This window comes from Anabrus simplex, chromosome 1, assembly GCF_040414725.1.
Source record: "Anabrus simplex isolate iqAnaSimp1 chromosome 1, ASM4041472v1, whole genome shotgun sequence".
NCBI classification, from domain to species: Eukaryota; Metazoa; Arthropoda; class Insecta; order Orthoptera; family Tettigoniidae; genus Anabrus; species Anabrus simplex.
The window spans coordinates 546,141,402-546,157,129 of record NC_090265.1 but is presented as its reverse complement, the minus strand read 5'-3'; the positions used below and the strand labels follow the sequence as shown (position 1 = coordinate 546,157,129).

The window sequence follows — 15,728 nt, the reverse complement described above, 5'->3', positions numbered from 1 at the left end:
GAAAGCCGATGAAAAAACTAAGAACCATTTCTACCACCAGCTAAACTCTATCATCACCATCAGACAAAATGCTACTGCTTGGAGACTTCAATGCCAGAGTGGGAAGGGATAATCGGCTGTGAGAAAGTGTAATGGGCAAACATGGTATTGGTAATTGCAATGCCAATGGTCTGCTACATTTCGGCCTTGTGCAGAACACAAGTTGTTCATCACTAACACTCAGTTTTGCCTACCTAACCGTTACAAGACCACATGGATGCACCCACAATCCAAGCACTGGCACATCCTCGGCTACATTGTCATCATTACAAGTTATGTTTGTTCACATTTTTAAAATTATTATCCTGGCATGTTAGTCTTAAGAAATTATTAATGTTTGTATACTATACTATGAATGGTTAAAAAGGTCCCAAACCTTGACCTAAAGGTTGTCTACAGGCTGAAGATGCCCAAATAATGAGTGACCGAGCTCGATAGCTGTAGTCGCTTAAGTGCGGCCAGTATCCAGTATTCGGGAGATAGTAGGTTCGAACCCCACTGTCGACAGCGCTGTAAATGGTTTTTCGTGGTTTACCTTAATTAAGGCCACAGCCGCTTCCTTCCCACTCCTAGCCCTTTCCTGTCCCATCGTCGCCGTAAGACCTATCTGTGTCGGTGCGACATAAAACAACTAGCAAAAAAAAAAAAAAAGTGAAACATGTACCTGACCTGATAAGTTTACATACATTCATGTAGATTCAAACCACATTAAAAGAGGAATGTATTGAACAGGTGGTTTTATTATATTATCCTTGAGATTCTACGCCTACGTTGTCCTCACCAGACAGTGTGACAAGAAAAGATGTTCTCATCACTAAGACTGCGAGGTGTATTGATGATTGTTGGACAGATCACAAACTTTTGATCTGTCGACTCAGAACATCCTTCCATCGGAAACCAACTTTGCATCACCCAAGTAAGACTGATGCAAGTTTGTCACTTTCAAGCTCTCAGATAAATCCACAATGTCAGACTTCCAAAATGCGATCATGAACCGATTGGCAAGCAATCCAGTATGCACAAATGACGTGGAGCAAGAATGGTCAACACTCCAAAGGGCTATCATTGAGTCAGCTGAGGAAATTATCGGCTACGAGAAGTGAAAGAGGCAAGACTGGTTCGAGATGGGAAGCCCACCTAACCCTTTTTCAAGATCCATCATCCAGTGTGAAGAGAGCTGTGTTTCAAGATCTGAATCAGAAATGGCAGACTCAAATAAGAGAAATGAAGAACAACTGGTGGCAGGAGAAGACTAGAACTCCGAAGACCATCTGATGCCAGAGACCTGCGGAACTTCTACGCGGAAATAAAAGAGATCTACGCTTCGTCTCGCTCTTCAATTGGATCTTTGAAAACAGTTGATGGTACTAACACTCTTAATGATGGTAGAGACATCCTGGAGCGCTGGAAGGAACACTTCTCCACTCTTTTAGACCAAAGCTCCACTGCCGCGATGACTTTCTATGGGATGTGCCACAACTCTCCCCTCAACCATGAATGGCAATGCCACCAAATTATCAGGAATTCTGTGCGGCACTTGATAGGCTGCAACCTAGGAAAACACCTGGATCAGAAGTAATTCAAGGTGGAGGCCTACCCCTGAAAACAATGCTCTTTACTCTCATCCTCTCAATTTGGGAAACCCAAAAAGTACCCCGCGATATCAAAAATGCCAATATCATTACTATTTTCAAGAAAGGTGACCATAGTATATGTGACAACTATCGTGGCATTTCTCTGCTATCCATTGTAGGTAAATTTCTCGCAAGGATCCTGCTTAGCCGCCTCCAAGTCATCTCTAAGAGGACTCTACCAGAGTCTCAATGTGGTTTCTGAGTCTCCAGAGGTACTGTTGACATGATCTTTTGTGCAAGGCAATTGCAAGAGAAATGCAGAGAACAACAGAAGCCTCTCTATTTTGTGTTTTATGACCTGGAAAAGGCCTTCGATAGTGTTCCAACACCCGCTATGTGGGCAGTTCTGAGACGCTTTGGCTGTCCTGAACATTTTGTGGGCCTGGTGCAAGCACTTCGTGATGGTATGACTGGACAGATTCCCAATCAAAACAACTTCTCCGAACCATTCCCAATCACACATGGATTGAAGCAGGGTTGCGTACTTGCTCCAACTCTATTTGGCTTGTATCTGGTGGCCATGCTTTATGAAACAACAGACAACCCCAGCATCGAGATTAAATACCGCTTTGATGGCGGCCTCTTCAACTTAGCCAGACTTCACTCGTGAAGGCATACCAGTGTTGCTAGACTAACTGAAATGCAGTATGCTGATGATACCGCATCACCAGCTCTTACACCTGAGAAACTGCAACAGTCATTCAACAGTTTCAAGGATGCATATGACCTTTTTTGGCCTCACCAGCAATGCCAAAAAATCCAAGGTACTTGCTCAGCCTGCATCAGGGACTAACATTCCAGAATTTAACATTACCATCTCAAACAGCAAACTAAGAAGTAGACCACCTCACTTACCTTGGGAGTATTTTGTCAAAGAGCTGTACTTCAGAACAGGATGTGGAAAACAGGCTTCGTGTTGCCCATGTGGCCTTTGACCGACTATCACACAGAATCTTCAGGAATAAAAACCTTACAATTTGCACAAAACTAATGGCATACCAGGCTGTAGTCATCTGTACACTTCTCTATGGCTGCGAAATATGGACCTTATACCACCTTGACATCAAAAAGCTGGAGTGCTTTCACCAGCAAACATTACGCTCCACCATGAACATCAAGTGGGGAAACTACGTCTCTAATATTGAAGTTCTCGAGAAAGCATGTGCTAAGAGTGTAGAGGCATTGGTCATTGGCTATCGCCTCAGGTGGGCAGGACATGTGCACTGTATGTATGACACCAGACTACCGCACCAGATCCTCTATGGTGAACTTAGCTCCGGTTCAAGACCACGCGGTGCCCCCCTGAGACGTTTCAAAAACCAACTGAAACAAACCTTAAAGATGGCAGAAATAAACCCACAAACCTGGGAAACACTTGCCAAGGACCATTTACTTTGGGGGCAAAGTGTCTGTACCTCAGTTCAACACTTCGAACAAGAACGCCGCAGACATGAAGATATTAAGCGACAGGAATGCAAACTTCGCCAAAAATCCAGCGAAGATCTCTCCAGCCCCTCAGCTGCACGATGTGTGGACATATGTTCTATGCAAGAATTGGCCTGTACAGTCACCGGAAGTTTAAACACAAACTGGCTGTGAATCGAAGTGAGCTATTAGCCAGGAAATCTGTAAACTCGGAAACAAGTAACTGCCGACGGCACTGTGTCTTTCTGCTGCTGAATATGCTTCCCCAGTCTGGTACACTTCATCTCATTCCAGACAAGTAGATACGGTCCTCAATGAAACCTGCAGACCGGGCGAGTTGGCCGTGTGCGTAGAGGCGCGCGGCTGTGAGCTTGCATCCGGGAGATAGTAGGTTCGAATCCCACTATCGGCAGCCCTGAAGATGGTTTTCCGTGGTTTCCCATTTTCACACCAGGCAAATGCTGGGGCTGTACTTTAATTAAGGCCACGGCCGCTTCCTTCCAACTCCTAGACCTTTCCTATCCCATCGTCACCATAAGACCTATCTGTGTCGGTGCGACGTAAAGCCCCTAGCAAAAAAAAAAAAGAAACCTGCAGATTGATTATAGGTTGCTTAAAGCCTGCTCCGACAGATAAGCTCTATTACCTGGCTGGAATAGCGCAGCCCTGTGTATGTAGAGAAGTAGCTGCCAACAGGGAGAGGCTTAGAGTGGAACAGAATAGCGCCCACTTGCTGCATGGACACAGTCCTCCTCAGCAGTGGCTGAGATCCTGGAGACGCTTTCTGAGGACATCTGAGGTGCTTTATCATCTGAAAGCAAGGCTGGAGCTGTGGAAAAAGAGAACCCCTCACCTCTGCGGATGGATGCCAGCAGCTGGACAGTTACCACCTGGACAAAATCAAAGCTGGCTGGTGTGGAAGTCCCTGAACAGGCTACGATCAGGAGTGGGAAAATTCAGGGATAACTTGAAAAACTGGGGGTTCAGCACAAGTGATACAAGATGTGAAAGTGGACAAGAACAAACGATGAGCTACATGCTTCAGTGCCCTCTGTGCGCAACATCTTCCACAGACGATGATCTCTTACAAGCCACCCCGAGTGCATTGGACATTGCAAAATATTGGGCATGTGTAATATGATCTTACATGTTACGGTATGTTTTGTGTATTTCAAACCAAATTGTACATTAACTGTAAATTTGTATTTCAACTCGTGTATAACAACAACAAAATAATTATTATGATAATAATAACATCTATAGTTTCAATTACCATGTATGAAAAAACAAGTGAAGAATTAGCCTGTTCTCTGCTGTGAAACACATGCTGTTATTGTTACATCTTTTCTGCTTCACTGTCAGAAATATTTTATCATTAACTGCATTATAGTGCGATTTTTGCAACCATGTACTTATTTGTGAGTACTGTATAATGATGTGTCTATGCATTTCTGTTCATGTTAAGAGCATTTTATTATCGCGAAGGGGTATGTATTGTCACTAAGAAAAAATAATGAGCACATGGTATTTTATGTTCCTTGCATTTAATTTTTTAACATACTTCATTTTAATTAATATAAAAATATAAATAACCTTGCATGTACATACAAACCCTGTGTATACCCACCAAAAACATATCTATAGCTTCAATTGTTTCTTAAAAAAGTGTACATGCGAGGAATTTATACAATACCACATGCTCATTCTTCGTTTGAGCGATTGTACATGGTGGTTAATAAAATATTTATGATAATGAGGCAGAAAGAAACTGTAACAAATGAAATTACTCACTATTACTGCCTCGCATACCACAGACGATGTTCTCCTTTCCAAATAAGAGAAAACTCTGCCACAGAGGGAACACACCACTCATTCTGGAGACACTATCCTCACTAATATCATCTGTTGAACTCTCACCTGACCCCACAGAAATTATGAAGTAATCCACCCATTCATTAACTAAGCCTTCCTTCTTCCAAGCTTTATCACTGAACAACTGTGTGTGCCTAATGACTTTCTTCCAATCTCCTGCACTTGCATGGTCCACAGCCTCTGAAAGAAGTCCTTTCACTTCTCAACCTGGCAAGTTTGTATAGCGATGGTGCTTGATTTTTTATTTACTCATCAATCTATTTGATGATGATGATGCTTGTTGTTTAAAGGGGCCTAACATCTAGGTCATCGGCCCCTAGTGGTAGGAAATGAGACGAAATGTTATGACAATTTAAAAATCCATAATCCTCCAATGACCAGAATTTAAAAATGTGAGGACAAAGAATGAATGGATGAATATGAAGTTAAAACAATCAGTGAATTCGACCCGCAATGCCCCACACTCCCAGAAACTAACGTTAAACAATAGTATTACTGACCAAGGGACTGTTCTTAACGCACAATACTGAACCGATGATGCTTGTAGTCAAAACAGGTCCAAAATCCAGATCAACGGCCCCTGATAATGGTACTTACCACTAGAAAAGCAGAACCATGCTATTTGTCATGTTGCGGTGCTAATCAAAAGTAGCGTACTCTCGCGGTATTCTGCACATTATGGTACTATTCACAGGTAATGTAATGCGCAAATGTAGCACAGACCTATGGTGTTTCGCACATTGTGGTGCTATTTACAGGCAACGCAAACCTATGGCGTTCCTCACATAAGTGGACTAACCACAGGGACCCGCACTATCCCGTGGTGTTCCTAACATAGTGGGTACTAAGCATAGGCAAGACAGAACCATGGTGTCGCTCATATAGGGGTATGAATCACAGGTACTGTAAAATGCATCCTGAGCCACACACTGTCGTTACTAATCACAAACGTATTTTGTACCTAACATAGTGGTACTACGCGCAAGTAAAAGTGACCCATGGTGTTCCCTGCGTGATGGTACTAATTACAAGTAGTCTTATGGTTCTAATTTGATCATCCCTTGGTCACTCCTTTTAGATACACAGTAAGTGTATTCTTCGTCTGCGTCCCCCACCCACAGGGGGTTGTGTGTTTGGTCTGCGAGAGGTATTTTATTTCCCTCACGTCCGCCGGCAAGCTGCTTAGGACCCCCCCTATCCGCCACCTGGGACGCACCACGTGGGAGTATCACCTCTACCCCTGCTACGCCAGCGTAGTAGGTTCGTGGCATCAATCTATTTAATGTAGCAATACACGTGTGTATGTGCACTTTTTATGCCTAATTTTAATCCAATACCTGTATCACTTTCACTATACTGCTAATTACACAAAGCAATCAGTTTTCAGCACGCAATTCAATAATGACTACCGAATCTGATGCAATGGTCTCCAGGAACTGTTCCAAAACACTCCGTTAATATCTCCCTGATTAATCCTATCAAAAAGAAGTGCACATGAGAAGAAAGTTTTAGAAATAGATTTCTATTGAGGCAGGTAGATTTCCTAAAAGCACTGTTTCAGTCTTCCCATAAACTCCCAGTCCATTCAGGGTTTTTGAAATGGTTGGACCCTAAAACCGGCCTTTGGATAGATGGATTCTAAATACCTGCTTTCGGGCTATGCCCACTTGGTAGACTGTAAAACATTCTGATAATATCTCCCTCATTAATCTTCCTATCGAAAAAGTGTACACTACAGAAAAGTTTTACAAACAGATTTGCATTAAGGTTGGTAGATTTAGATTAAGGTTGATCATGGATATTCTGTAGGAGAGTAAAATCACACTTTCGGTCTTTCTATGAACCCCAGCCCATTTTGAAATGGAATGGACCTTATAACCTACCTTTGGGTAGGTGGATTCTAAATATGAAGTTTAGTTGAAATATGTCCAATAGTTTTTCAGTTATAAGAACTCAAACAGACAAACTGCAAAGCTAACAAATCTGTAGATGGTCATTATTTCATCTAAAATAGATAACTATAAGAAAATTTTGCCAAAATAATCAATGTACAGATATACAGTTGTCAGAATTTTATTTATAAATTTTTATTATTATTATTATTATTATTATTATTATTATTATTATTATTAGCATTTGTACCTGTTCTTCGCATGAGAATTTACAATCCTGACTTATGATGTATTTAATGTAAGGTATCTCTCAGCCTTTTTTGCAAGTTCTTATACAGACTGACCTTACAGTCAATATCTTCAAAACAATGTTTTCCCAGAACTGACCAGACAGTTGATGATATAAATACCAGTTGTTCATCTTGCATGGCTTCTAGTCACCTTCAGCTACTTCACATCCGCACAGGTAGTGATATGGAATGTACAATTGTAGGACCCCACAGACTGAAGGAAATATTTGAAGTTGGCATGTATAATTTTTAGTACAGAAATCTGCGATACTGATGAATCAATCATGCGATCCAATTAATTCTGCCATAGAAATAGAAAATTCCTTGTGATTCCCGCTTTCATTAGAGATCTAATTTTAGGTCCTGTATGTCATCGATGAGAGGGTTGTATGGTAATGCACTTGGCTGCATTTCGCATCATGGGGCTGAAAGATATCTAACTTCAATTGAGTTTGAACTTAATTTTCTAACAATTGCAAGTCTTGCTCTATCTTCTTTGAAGAGTTTGTGATCTTCAACAGTGGTCTCTGATCTGTGTTAATGATCTGACCTTCTTTCCTATTTCTGCTGCACAATCTGTACTTCATTTGTTGACACATAACTAATTTGTCATTCTGCTAACGCCAGGTAATATTCTCAGTGGTTTGGTTTTCTTGTCTAAATGAAATAATTTTTCTACCAGTTTTATTGAATCTATTCAACGACGTTTCACTTAATTGGAGCAGAACTTTGGCTTACGACTAGCAACACACACTGAATATCGAGCAGCGCTCTTTTCAAGTTGGTTGGGACAAAGCCTGGCCTCGCACTCTGAAACAGTCTCGCTGTGCTAGCTGCCCCAAGGTAAGTGAGTTTGATCCTGCTTCAGTTTTATGGTGGAGGGCTGCAAAGCTTATGTTGACAGATCTACATGTACATAAACTAACTCTAGCAGCACAAAATATCCGGCTCCTCGGTGTCTTTGGAAACCTTGGGACGTAAATCAACATTATTAAAAGCAGCCTCTGATGCCCTAGATTCACAATGACGTTCTCTTTGCGAGCTGAACCTGGTCTGCTATCAGCATTGCTCCCTGAATGTCTTCCTAAATCTGATCACATTCAAACCGGTCTTGCATTCAGAAGCATTCTCAGATGCCCTAGAAGTAAACTGGTGTTTTTCAGCTTAAACTAAGATTTTTTTAGTGGCCACATTAAAAGGCACCAACTCTCATAACTGTCACAACCAACCCACTGACACTACATAAGTTTCAGTTACAATAAGTTATAACTTAATTAGCGAAATCATAGACTGCAAAGGAAAAAATGCATGAAAGAAAGAGTGCTTTATCACTCGGAGAAGGGAGAGTCCAAATTTCAGGATTAGCACCCCCATACATACGGAGAAATGAAGGCAGAAATTAGGACAGCTAAGATGATTATAACTAAAGATAGGATAATATCTGAGGACAGATGGATAGGAAGAATATATAAATACCATGTGAATGTATTCACTAAATTCTGATCATATGAGTTACAGATTTATTAAAGTGATAACTGAGAGGGAATTTAGGCACAGGGCATGTTAAGTATTCAGATAAGTAGGCCTAGATGACTTACGGTGTTATTACTTAGGCCTAAAGAGGCATGACAGAGATAAGAAATGAAAGAAGAAACTGGAAGTAGAGAAATACAGTAATAATTATAACAAATGTGGGCTACATTCCATGGTACTGTTCAAATATTAATAGCCACGTTTAGCATTATTTACACCAGTATTCCACAAATATACCTCAGAATGTCAGCTTGAGGCATCTCTCGCCTTCTATCCATTAAAAACCATGAGTTTACAGGAATGATGCCAAAAATGGCATTACGTTACTTCCCTGCTGGCAAGTAGACAGAGACGTTGCCATAGCAACTAGTAGATTCACTGTAGGTTTGCAAGGGTGTTCGTCACTGGCTGCAGAGCATGAAGCCCGTACAAGATAGTAATTTTCTCCATCATTTGAACAGTAAACAAAAGCATGTACATAACAAAAATGATTTAAAATGAAGGGGCGTTTCACATGTAGTCTACAGAATGTAATCAATGGTGTAAGAGAACAATGAAAAAAAAAAAAGGAAAAAAATCTGATCTTCCTATAAACCCCCGTCTATTCAGTGATTGTTAAATGATATGCATATTGAAACCTGCTCCTGCATGAGTAGACTCTAAATATGAAGTCTGGTCGAGGTATAGTGAATAGTGTCAGAGAAAATCCTATAAATCCCCAGTCTATTCAGTGATTTTTAAATGATGCATTTCAAAACCTGCTCCTGGATAAATAGACTCTAAATATGAATTTTGGTCGAGATATAATCAATAGTGTAAGAGAAAACTGAAAATAACTCCTCTGGTCTTCATATAACCCCCCCCCAGTCTATTCAGTGATTTTTGAATGATATGCATATCAATACCTGCTCCAGAATGAGTAGACTCTAAATATGAGGTGGTGGTGATTATTTTTTAAAGAGGAAGTACAACTAGGAAACCATCCTTTATAACACTAATCAGAGAGAAAAATGGAAGGGACATGACACTTCGAAAAATGAAGGTATCGGCCAAAGGAAGACAAGGGCCACAAAGGGCATGAAAATGAAAGACTCCCTAGGCCTCAATACGTAATACCGTCGGGGTCTGAAAAGAACAAGAACTGACCAAGGGAGGTCGGATAGGATAGATGTGAGTGAGGAGCCTGGCACAAGTAAGTGGAAGCAATGCCAGGACTCAGCTAAGGACCCCGGGGTCGCCATCCCACGCTCCTAAATTCAGAGCCCCTGGGGCCCCTTTTAGTCGCCTCTTACGAAAGGCAGAGGATACCGTGGATGTTATTCTACTGCCCCCACCCACAGGGGGACTCTAAATATGAAGCTTGGCCAAGATATAATCAATAGTTTAAGAGAAAATTGATAAAAACTCTTCTGGTCTTCCTATAAACCCCCAGTCTATCTAGTGATTTTTAAATGATATGCATATCGAAACCTGCTCCCGAATAAGCAGACTCTAAATATGAAGTTTGGTTGAGATCTATTTAACTGTTTACCTGTGATGGTGGAACAAACAAACAAACAAACAAACAAACAGACAGAGAGACAGACAGACACGAAAGCTAAAAACTGCTCAGACCCCAACTTGGCAGGTTCAATCCTGGCTTAGTCCGGTGGTATTTGAAGGTGCTCAAATACGTCAGTCTTGTGTCAGTAGATTTACTAGGACGTAAAAGAACTCCTGTGGGACAAAATTCTGGCACCTCAGCATCTCCAAAAACCATAAAAGTAGTTAATGGGACTTAAAGCCTATAACATTATTATTAAAAACTACTGAAATGATCTTGGGTTGACATAAAACAGATAAATGTATAAAAATATGTTAAATATATGACATGACAGACAGCGGACCCCTACAACTTTATTTATAATATTATTATTGTGTGTATGGATCCAATGGATCACACAAAGCTCTAATGATTCTGTTTTCTGAGTTGCCAAACAGCTCTCATCCTTTCTCCGTGGATCCTTTTTCGTTTTTCTGTCCACTTTGCTCCAGTCTTCTTTTTCACTTCGTTCTCTGGTTGCACTTTCCATCTGTTAATTTTTTTCCTATAGAGGTTTCTGTCCGCGGTGTCAGTTGAGTTCATCTGGATTTTCTCCAGATCCTTCTTCATTTCCAGTACCCATGGAATATTTTTTAGATGTTCTTTAAGGGTGAGAACCTTTTGTGTCAGTCTACTTACCGGCAGTGTGCGAACGTGCCCATAAAATTTCAGACATCTTTTGCGGATGTCTGCTGCAATGTTGGAAAGCTCTTCTGTCACTTTACGTGATCTCAATCTACAACCATCTTCTGTTTTTCGGGGGGGGGGGGCGAGAATTTTCCTCAGGATTCTTCTTTTTTCCTTTAAAATGTTTTCTAGGTCACCTTTCCCGTTTAGTGTAAGGGTCTCGCTGGCATATAAGACTTTGGGCTTGATTACTGTATTACAGTGTCTGATCTTTGCATGGCGGGACAAGCACTTTTTATTGTATATGTTGTGAACCCTACCGTAGACTTTCCAAAGTTTTTGTAGGCAAATTTTCTGGGCAGCCTTCTCGCCTCCCATTGGTTCAAGTATTTCTCCCAAGTATTTGAAGTGTGGTACTCAGTTGATTTGCCCATATGTCGTGTTCAAATTTTGGATGCCAAGTTTTGATCAGAAGAACTTGGTCTTTTCAAAGGAAATTTGTAGGCCAACCTTTCCAGCACATTCGCTAAGGGTTTCAATTTGTTTGACGGCTGTGACTACATCATCTGTCAGTATGGCCAGGTCATCTGCAAAAGCGAGGCAGAATATCTCAATACCGTCTTTGGGTCGTCCTAGTCGTATGGGTGCCAGTATCCCATGTCTTTCAATGCATTCTCCTACTCGCAGATGACTTTGTCTAGGATGAGGTTGAAAAGGAGCGGAGATAGGCAACCATCTTGACAGACGCCAGTTTTAATCGGGAATGGTTCAGAGATCTCCCGCATGAATTTAACTTTGAAGATAGTGTCAGAGAGTGTTGCCTTGACGAGGTTGAGGGTCTTGGAATCAAGCCCCACTTCCTCAAAAATAACGAAGAGATCAACCGAGTCGTACACTTTCCTGAAGTCAACAAAAATGCAGATGACCGGTTTTTTCCTCAATGCTTTGTATTTAAGTATTGCCTTCAAGTTGAATATTTGTTCTGCACACAAGCGACTAGTGCGGAAGCCTGCTTGATATTCGCCAATACTTTGTTCAAGTTGTTCTTGCGTACTCTTCAAAAGGCAAGCTGAAAGAATTTTGTATGCCACTTGCAGAAGAGAAATACCCCTGTAATTGTTCACGTCAGTCTTATCTCCCTTTTTGTGTAATGGGTGGATGAGGGCGCACTTCCAGTCCTGAGGTAATTCTTCCGATTGCCAGATATCTGTAATGATTTGAGTGAGTTCCTTGAGGGAGTTAGGTCCACGATTTTTCAGAAGTTCCGCAATGATGCCATCTTCTCCAGAGGTCCTATTGTTCTTAAGTTTGAGGATGTAGTCGTGGATTTCTTCCTCTCTTGGTGGTGAAGAGTCTGGGAAAGTGTGCCTTGGGGTTCTTGGGGGAATCTTGTGAGGGGCTCTGGACAGTTGAGGAGATCAGTGAAGTACAGTGCTAGTTCCTGACAATTTTCCTGATTACAGAGTGCAAGTTTTCCATCTGATCTTTTGAAAGCCAGGTTTTGAGGAGCATACCCACGGACTTGTCCTCCGAATTCCCTGTAGAAATCTTGTATGTTATAGTTATGAAAGTTATCTTCAATCGAGTCCAGTTGTTGCTTCAAGTGTTTTCTCTTGACCTACCTGATGATTTTGGCTACTCGTTGTCTAGTTTCATTGAAATATGTTTGGTTTTCTGATGATTTCTTGCTGTTGTATTTCTGGAATGCTTCTTTTCGTTCCTTCAAGGCATGTTCACATTCAGAATTCCACCAAGGGTGTTTTGTATTCTTTTTCAGGGGAATTTGCTCTCAAGCTTTCTGAATGAGTTTGTTGCGGAATTTCTCCCAGGTGTCTGCATGTTCCCTTTCCCACACGTCTTGTTTCCAATCTGTGTCGTGTCAAACTTCGGTATGTGTGATGGTAAATTTTCTTCGGGATGAATTTTACCTTGATTCTCACTAGGTAGTGATCGGAATCTACATTTGCTCCTCGGCGTACCTGTACATCGTCTACCTCTCTCTGCATGGGATGAGAATGGCATTGTGATCGATTTGAAATTCACCGATCCCTGGAACGGGAGAAATCCAGGTCTTCTGTTTCTGTGGTGATTTTCTCAGAGAAGTTGACATGATTTAAAGATTGTTTTGTTGACACAGTTCAATGAGTCTCAACCCGTTTTTGTTAGTGAATTTGTAAGCAATGAATTTGACAACAGTTTTCTGGTGTTTTTTTCTTTGCCAATTTGTACATTAAAGTCGCCCAGCAAAATTTTTGTATCCTCTTTTGGAATCTTCGCCATGATTTTCTCAAGTTTAGCCCAGAATGCAACAGTTCTTTGCGGTTATTCACACTTGTCCTGTATATCTACAGGAAACTTCCCTATTAGCCATTGGGACGCGCCGTGTTGAGGTTGAGGGCCCCATCCCAGTGTCTCATGCAGGGTTATGCTTAGTTCGTACTCAGTTCAGAACAAAACCCCCACGTGAGCTGACCAGGTAATAACGTATTATGCTGTCTAATACATATGCGTCACATTGCCAGTCTTAACGATGCTGACAATAGTGGCCGGCAGTGTGACCTAGGCACGCTGATAGTAAAAAGGACATTGCATATCTTATTCGTGGTTTCTATGGAGTTGATGACAAAAGAAACAAAATGAGTGAAGTTACGTCAAAAATATTAATTAGATATATGGAGTGACCTCCAAATCATGTCATCTATGGAATAATTGTCGTATTTACCAAGGTGGCAGACATTTACAGCATGAAATTCATATTAAATATTAACCAAAAACTCTGTTATACAACAACAAAATCACAAGGTAACACTAACTCCCTTTTAACACCACAAATAGAACCACTATTATTCCTTGGAAGCCACAAATGAAGTACAGTTCTTCTGTATAAGCTGACAAATGATGCAGCACCATTAAGGGCCCTTTACACGTTCAGACTTGTCTGCACAGACCACGTTTGCAACGACCGTCTGCACATCTGGTCTGCACTGTTCACGCTGCGTTTACACGTTCCGACCATTTGTACCGCTTTCGCACAGTCCTGTATTTCTAATCGGGACGAGCGCAGGTAGTATTTCCTGACCATAGCCAGATTAAGTCAATTAACTTACGAAGTGGTACTTCTGTCTAGTGTTGTTATTTCGGAAATTAAAAAGAGAAAGAAATCACAACATAGAAGGTGGACAAAAGACTGGCTTCTACAACGCGTTTCGCTTTCGCAGGTTGATCTTTTGAAGGAGTTGAAATTGGAAAAAGATGACTAGTTTAACTACTTGAGAATGGACGAAGAGACATTCTTAGTGCTGTTGCAGTATGTCACACCGTATATAAGGAGAGAAGACAGTGTAATGAGAGAATCGATAAGCACTTTAGAAAGACTTGTAGTAACATTGAGGTTTCTGACAACGGGAAGAAGCTATGCAGACCTAAAATTTTCTGCTATAGTGTCTCCTTCATCGTTAAGCAATATCATTCCGGAAACATACCGTGCTATATTATAAAGTTCAAAGAGAGGAATATTTAAAGGTGAGAATTCAAAGGCATTATTTTGCTTAGGTAAAATAGATTGCGCGTTCCTTCCTCAGTTGCTGGAGATCCGTAGCTGTAAGTTGAGTGCATTCATTTATTCATTCTTTAATTAATTAATTAATTAATTCATTCATTCATTCATTCATCAATAACAAGGGCTCTCTTTTCAGCTGGTGAGTATCCGTGACAGGGAGAAAGGAGTAGCGGTATTTATTGGGTCATGCAAATATGCATGAATACAATTCAATCGTGCAATCATTCATTCACTTATCTATGCATGCAGTCATTCACAATGTGTGTTGTAATTGTAGTATAACTGGATCGGGTACAGAATTGTAACATGAAGCACTAATTGAACTCACGAAGTGTTAAGATAGGCCTGCATGTTGTCCTAGATCATATAACACTGTTAACATCTAGGACAAAATGAATGAATGAATCAATTAATTCATTCATTAATTAAAATACAATTTAAAGATTGGGTGTAAATAGTTAGTAGGCTTAATTTTAATGTTTAATGTCGTGATAGATGGACAAGTTGTGATAAGGAAATGTTAGTTTAGAAACTAATACATCATATGCCGCGTTTTCTTCATTGCGGACACTGTATTCTTTGCTCTTAATCTTCCAAACACTTGGCAATGATTTATAGAGTTCTATGAATTCAAACATAAATGTACGGGTACAATTATGCGAATCTTGAGTAAACTCACTCATAGCTGTTCCTGTATTGAGAGCAAACACTACGCTACAGTACAACACTACATACACACTCCCAGTCGAAGGACTGTGCTATCTGTTTGCAGCGTTGTCTGCGTAAGCTTTACACGCTCAGACTTGTCTGCGCGTGGTCTGTGTTAATTCAAACTCCGCCAGACTTTGCACAGGCCGAACACAGACCGCAGTACAGACCAAAATTACGGTCGGCGATTAATTTACACGCAACGACTTGTCTGCACAAACACGGTCTGTACAGACAGATCTGTGTAAATGTCTGAGCGTGTAAAGGGCCCTTTACACATGATCTTACCCACTGGGCACGGTTTATAAGATTATTATTATTATTATTATTATTATTATTATTATTGAGCATATGGCATTATACACCACTATTACATATTAATGTTAATGCTTTTACGTCCCACCAACTACTTTTGAAGGTTTTTGGAGACGCTAAGGTACTGGAATTTTATCCCGCAGGGAGTTCTTTCACGTGCCAGTAAATCTACCAACACAAGGCTGATGTATTTGGGCTCCTTCAAATACCAGTGGACTGAGCCTGGATCGAACCTGCCAAGTTGGGGTCAGA

At 40.9% G+C, this 15,728-nt stretch overlaps 1 protein-coding gene across 1 annotated transcript in view; it reads right to left on the bottom strand.

Annotated features, from left to right (window-relative positions):
* The window catches only part of Remo (Remoulade), a 254,558-nt gene that overhangs the window by 166,095 nt on the left and 72,735 nt on the right, over window positions 1–15,728 (bottom strand). The window lies entirely within an intron of this gene.